Source organism: Fukomys damarensis, unplaced genomic scaffold (assembly GCF_012274545.1).
Source record: "Fukomys damarensis isolate Sample0158 unplaced genomic scaffold, DMR_v1.0_HiC HiC_scaffold_32, whole genome shotgun sequence".
In the NCBI taxonomy this organism is placed as follows: Eukaryota; Metazoa; Chordata; class Mammalia; order Rodentia; family Bathyergidae; genus Fukomys; species Fukomys damarensis.
This window is the reverse complement of record NW_022900944.1, coordinates 9,616,625-9,622,624: the sequence shown is the minus strand read 5'-3', so window position 1 is coordinate 9,622,624 and position 6,000 is coordinate 9,616,625. Positions and strand designations below refer to the sequence as shown.

Sequence of the window (6,000 nt, the reverse complement as noted above, 5' to 3'; positions counted from 1 at the left end):
TCGGCAGCAGCGGCGGGCGGCGGGTTCCCTGAACAAGCCCGATAGCTCTGGCTACTACTTTCAGTTTCGTGCAGAAGAGAAGTCGGCAGGCTGCGGGTGAGTGCGGGCTGCGGACCGGGCTGGGAGTGAGGCGGTGGGCGGCTAGGGGTTCAAACTCTGCTCCTAGAAGGGACGCCAGAGATACTATGGCCAGGTGGATGGGGCTGGTGTATGGCTGGATGGATGGACAGATGGACACACGGTGGGGGAGCAGTGGCCTGGGAATGAGCAGCCTGGTACCCTGCAGTTTGGAAAGTCATTTGTGAGTCACAGACAATGGCAGGTCGGGGTTGCCCATCTTGGGGGGTATGGGACACAAGATGTTGGGCTGTGCCCCCGACACCCACCTGTCCCCTGTCATCTGTCGCCCTCTCTTGCTTTTTTTAAAAAAATTTTTCATGGCTTTATAAAGAATCAAAAAAGTCACACTTCATTATGCACAATTCAGACTTTTTAGCCTAAAGAAACTTTTTATTATGAAAAATTCCAAACATGCACAATAGTAGAAGAAATAGAATAATTAAATTGAGCCTTATTTGGATCGCTGGTTTGGAGTAACAAAGGCACCAACCCCAGGTTGTCTGTTTCCCCTTATTGTGAAGCAAATGGCAGATAGCAGAATATCTCAACGGAAATATTCCAGAATGAATTAAAGATAAGGAGCCTTTTTAAAAACAGCCACCACACCATTAGCATACCCTAAAATTTTTTTTCTTAGTATTGAGGATTGAACCTAGGACCTTCATGCTGATCTATATCCTCAACGCTTTTAATGAATTACTGTTTTATTGAGACAGAGTCTAACTTACCTAGGCTAAGCTCAGTCTGTGAACCCTCCCACCTCAGCGTACAAAAGTACTGGGATTATGGGCAGTTGCCACCATGTCCAGCTCTAAACAATTCTTTAATGTCAGATTTCCACTATTTCTAAGGAATATTTTAACTCATAAGTCACAGGGGCAAACAGGGGTGTCATGTTATTATTTTATTTGTGGTTTGCATTTCCATTTGGTTTCCAGATTTTTTTTTTTCCTCCCTCATTCAGAAAGCCAGAATCTAGAGTTTGCTAAGGTGGGTACTAGAATCTAGGGCTTGCAGAAGGTGGGGTGGGGCCCTGACATTACCTTGGATTTTGATCTTTCTGAATTGCTTTCCTTCTATCAAAGAGAGAAATGAACCCAGAAAAACACTAGGCTTGGGAGCTCAGTAGCAGAGCTCTTGCCTCTCATGTGGCAGGCGCTGGACTGAATCTCCAGAACTGCAAGAATAAATTAATACATAAAGCACCAGGCTTGATCTCCCAGTGGGGAGCAGACTGGAAGGGAAAGCTTATGACCTAGTGCTGTGTACAGACTCTCCATTAGATACTTTCTCAAACTACAGCCCAGCAGCCCAGACTTGCCTCAGAGCATGCTTGCCTGTCTGGACTCCAGAAACAGCTGGTTGGCTGGCACCCTGCCCAGGAGGTGTACAGACCAGCACTGCCTGGGCGCCTGGCATTTGTCACGTGTCGTCTCTGGGAACCTTGGTTTCTCAGCTGTAAAATGGGCATGATAGAGTGTTTCATGGGCTGAATGAAATGAGGTATGTCCAGTGCTTGGTCATTTTAAGTACTGCACGAGAGTGAGGGGCTCTGGGTCCTGGACAAGGGCAGACAGCAGAAGGGTTAGAGAGGTTCACAGTGTGCTTAGCCTCCCTCTGGGACAGATATAGAATGCCCAGATGTCAGCAGAGCCTGGCCAGTCTCTCTGCACCCCAACACACGAACCCTTGCCCGGCTGAAGAGAATCCAGCAAAACTTCCTACTATGTGTGCTTCCATCTGGGGTGAGTCGTGTCCCCTGAAACGATATGTTGAACTCCCAACCTCCAGTGTGATCTTATTTAGAAGACTTAGAATCTTTGGAAGATCTCAGAATGTGGATCTTATTTGGAAGTATGATTGGTTTTCCAGATATAACTAGTTATAAGAAAGTTATACTGGAATGGGGTGGGCCTTGATCCAGTATAACTCATGACCTAGTAAGAGAGGAATTCAGCATGCACATGGAGAAGGAGGGCAGCTGTGAGACAAGGGTAGAGATTGGACTGATGCATCCACGAGCCAACAGTTGCCAGCAGAGCCTTTGGAAGGAGCCTGGCCCTGCCCACGGCTGGATTTCCTACCCCAAATCTGCGAGAGAACACATTGCTTCTGCTTCAATCTGCTTGCTTTGTGGTACCTGTTACCACACCTAATAAATCACCCCAATGTCTGTCCTCTGCCTGCCGCAGAGAATTAGACTAAGGATTACGTGAACGTGTACAAGCGTACACACTATCAAAATGTGGGGAGCCAGGATGTTGTTCAGTGGTAGAGCACTTGCCTAGCATGTGCTGGGCCTTGAATTCTTTTTATCCCCAGCACTGCAAAATCAATAAATAACCCACAACTTTTGGAGACTTTTTTTTTCTTTTGGTACCAGGTTCAAACTTGGGACCTTGTGCTTATGAGGCAGGGGGCGAAACCACTGAGCTAAATCCCTGGCCCTAACCCACAACTTTTGTAGGTTTCTTGGGATTTAAAATGCTGGATTTTGTTGTTGTTGTTGTTTTGCCAGATCTACTTTTTCAAGAGTTGGTTAGTAGTCTAAAGTTTATTTAGATAAAATTAAGTCTGCAGTGGGAACCCCCATATGATTTGAAAGCAAAAAGAGAAAAATTGATCATCTCAGCTGTTGACACAGGCTGTCTAGAGAAGGGAAGCCTTTGGCCCCTTGGATTATTGCAGACTCTGGAGAATCATCAGCTGCAGCTAACACCAAGCTGATGTAGTGAAGCCAGCAGTGCTAGTTATGTATGGCCTTGTCACCCAGACAGGAAGTAGAATGTATTGCCTACATGCTGCCCGGGGTTTCCTGAGTCCTTGGGACCTGTAAGGTTGGCGTGACCCGGGTCTGCTCTCCAGGGAAGCCTGCAGCGCTCCAAGCTCTCTGCAGCTCTGGAGGGGGATGAGAGGGTGAGCTTAGTTCTCCTGTTCACCTCTGGCCCCAGCTTCCTCTGCTCTGTTGTCATTTCCTCTAGGGCATGAGAGGCACCAGGATGTGAAATGAGTGGGTTTCCAGGGCAGGAGGCTGGGAGGCCCGAGGAAGAGCCTGCCTACATGGGCAACCAGCTTTAGCCCGTGAGCCGCTCTGGAGTCTTCTGATAAATTCCTCAACACAGGAGTCCTCCAGAAAAGTTGTCAGCAGCTCTTCTGGCTGTGATACTGATGACATTTGACAAAGGAGAACTCTCAGAGGCCTGAAGAAACACTGGGTTCGCCCTTGGAGGCCCTCTACTACCAGTTGAATTTATTTCATGTTTCTCTTCATGTGTCTATTCATATTTTTAATGGACTAATGCATAAATACAAAAATGGGACCTCAGTTTTTAAACTAAAGAATATGGACATTATATGTAAGATGAAAATTAAAACCTGTGATATCATTCAAAAATTTTAAGCCAGATGCGGTGGTGCACACCTAAAATCCCAGCACTGCAAGAAGCTGAGGCAGGAGGATGGTAAGTTTGAGCCTAGCCTGGGCAACTTAGGCATTTAGTGAAACCCTGTCTCAAAATCAAAAATAAAAAGGGTCTGAGGATGTAGCTTAGCATGAAGGCTCTGGGTTCAATCATTAGAAGTGCATAGATAAATAGTTTAATTTTTTAAAAGTTAGTAGCTAATATATTTATGTAGTAAATAAATGAAAAACATACAAAAAGATATAATGAAAAGTAAGTCTCTACTCATTCCCCAGTCCCCAGTTGTTCCTTCTGAAGGTACCTAGCATTATTGGGTTCTTGTGTCTTCTTCTAAAGTTTAAAAAAAATGGACACACACACACAAACACACACATTTCTCCCTTTTCACAAATGGTAGTATATCATTTGTAGTGTTTCCTATGTTTCTTAAATGCTATTTGGAAAACTTCGTACATTAAAGCAAAAGATCAGTCTGTTTTCTTTATCTTCAGTGCTGGGGATGGAACCCGAGGCCTTGTGCATGCTAGGCAAATGCTCTGCCATGGAACAACACCCCCCGCCCCGTGTGCCTCTTTTTCTTTTTAGCAGTTTTCCAGCAGTGGGGATTGAACCTAAGGCCTTGCACATTCTAGGCAAGCACTCTGCCACTGAGCTAAATTACCCAGGCTGGCCTCGAATATTTGATCCTCCTGCCTCAACCTCCTGAGTAGTTAGGATTACAGGTGTGTGCCACTGTGGCTAAATGACACAATGCCACAAACGCAAAATATGACATTTTAATTTTTCTACTAGCTCTTACCAAAATTCTTGTGAGGGAAGGAAATAAAGGGAGTGACTGGGCCTTGTGTGCAAGGTGGTCAGCAGGGACCAGGACATGGAGGAGCAGGGAAAGATTGTTTTACATGTAGCATTACCTGGGGTGAGGGTATTAGATTTGCTCCCAAAAGGAAAGCAAGAAGCCAGGCCATACAGGGAGGGGATGCTCCAGGTGAGGTGGTACCATCAACACAGGCACTGTCCTCACACCTGCAGTCATAAATCTATCCACCCCATATCTGCTGAGTTCCCACAGTATGACAGGCCCCACTCAGGTACTGGGCTAGGCTTGGAATGGCAGACAACAAACCAGCAAAGGGAGATGTGCCGTGCAGGTGCGCAGCTGGTCCTGCAGACTGTGGCCTTAGTGTTTGTGACAGAGGCCTGGTGCAGCCCTTGCTCAAGGGCCCTTTGGGTCATTTGACAGAGGCTGGTGGAGGATGAGGCAGGGATAAGCCATCATGACTACAGGAGGAGGGAACCAGGCAGAGGGAAGAGCACAAAAAAGGAGCAGAAATAGGAGCAGGAAGGGGAGAAGGAGAAGTTGTTGAAAGTCTGCTTTTGTGCTCACAAATGCTCCCCTTGGGTAAATGGTTTGCATGGAATTTACTCAAGTGCTGGCCCAGAAATGGGAGCCGTGGACCAGAGGAGACCATGTTATTATACCTAGTGCCAGGATTTTCAGCCCTGCAGGAGACTGTAGGCCTCTGTGGGTTGCGGTGCTGCCGGTGGCTTTGTGTCCCAGCCAGGCTTCTCTACCTCAGCCAAGGCCGAGCTGCCCTGCTGACAGCAGTGTTGTGGTGAAATCCTTGCAGCCAGGTTCTGCGCACGCTCTGGGCCATTCCCTCAGCAGGCATATGGGGACCTGTATTTTTGTTAAGTGTTTGAGACCATGTTGCCAAACTCTAAAAGATTGTGCTAATGGATAGAGGTGGTGGGCATCCAGGCAGCTGCTGATCCCCCAACACCCATCTCCCGCATGGAGGGAAGGAGCCTGTATGGTGAACGAAGCCCCATATCAGCCTCCATGGTCTCTTCTGCCCTCGTGGGCAAATGGAAGGAGCATTCACCCCTTGGGGCGCTGGTCCTCCGAGACATTCGGATCTCATCACACAACTTGTTTGAAGAAATCACTGGCTGAGTTCTGTACCCTGGGTTCCTAGAGGGGTCCAGTGTATTTCTGGGCTTCCAAAATCTCTCATTCAAATGAACAGATCAATGGTTCCCCAAATGTAGGTTTATCCACTTTGACTCCAGGTGCTCTGAGGAGTTATGCCCGGGGCTTGGATTGAATCAAATCATCTAGTGAGGAAGTTGTTCTGTTTTTGGTTCTCGTGAATCCTTCCTATTTGTCAGATAGAAAGTCTGTGGTAAGCATAGGGCATCTGTGCAGCCTCCTTCCCGTCCCGAGGGGAGGCCAGGCATGGAGCCAGAGCCTGGGAGGCCACAATACGATGCCACACATACGTGACATAGGTGTGTGTTTGGGTTTCCCTTGGGGAGTTATCTGCAATTCGTGGCAAATCAAACTTTAAAAAATAAAATTAAAACTGAGATTGGTTCTAGAAAAAACTTGAAGGAAGTTGTGTTCTAAATACCATATGAGGCCAAAAAACATCTTCAAATATGGGTACAGTTCTTG

At 47.0% G+C, this 6,000-nt stretch overlaps 1 protein-coding gene across 9 annotated transcripts in view; it reads left to right on the top strand.

The window, feature by feature from the left end:
- The first annotated feature begins 22 nt into the window (after nucleotides 1-22).
- Nucleotides 23-6,000, top strand: part of Nlrc5 (NLR family CARD domain containing 5) — a 70,482-nt gene continuing 64,504 nt past the window's right edge. For 8 of the 9 annotated variants that reach the window (XR_783237.2, XR_783236.2, XM_010638917.3 and 5 more), the window contains exon 1: nucleotides 23-96. The gene's annotated coding sequence lies outside the window, so the exon portion shown is untranslated. Of the gene's footprint in view, nucleotides 97-1,796; nucleotides 1,866-6,000 lie in introns of those variants that run through there. The other variant, XM_010638915.3, reaches the window with a different exon arrangement.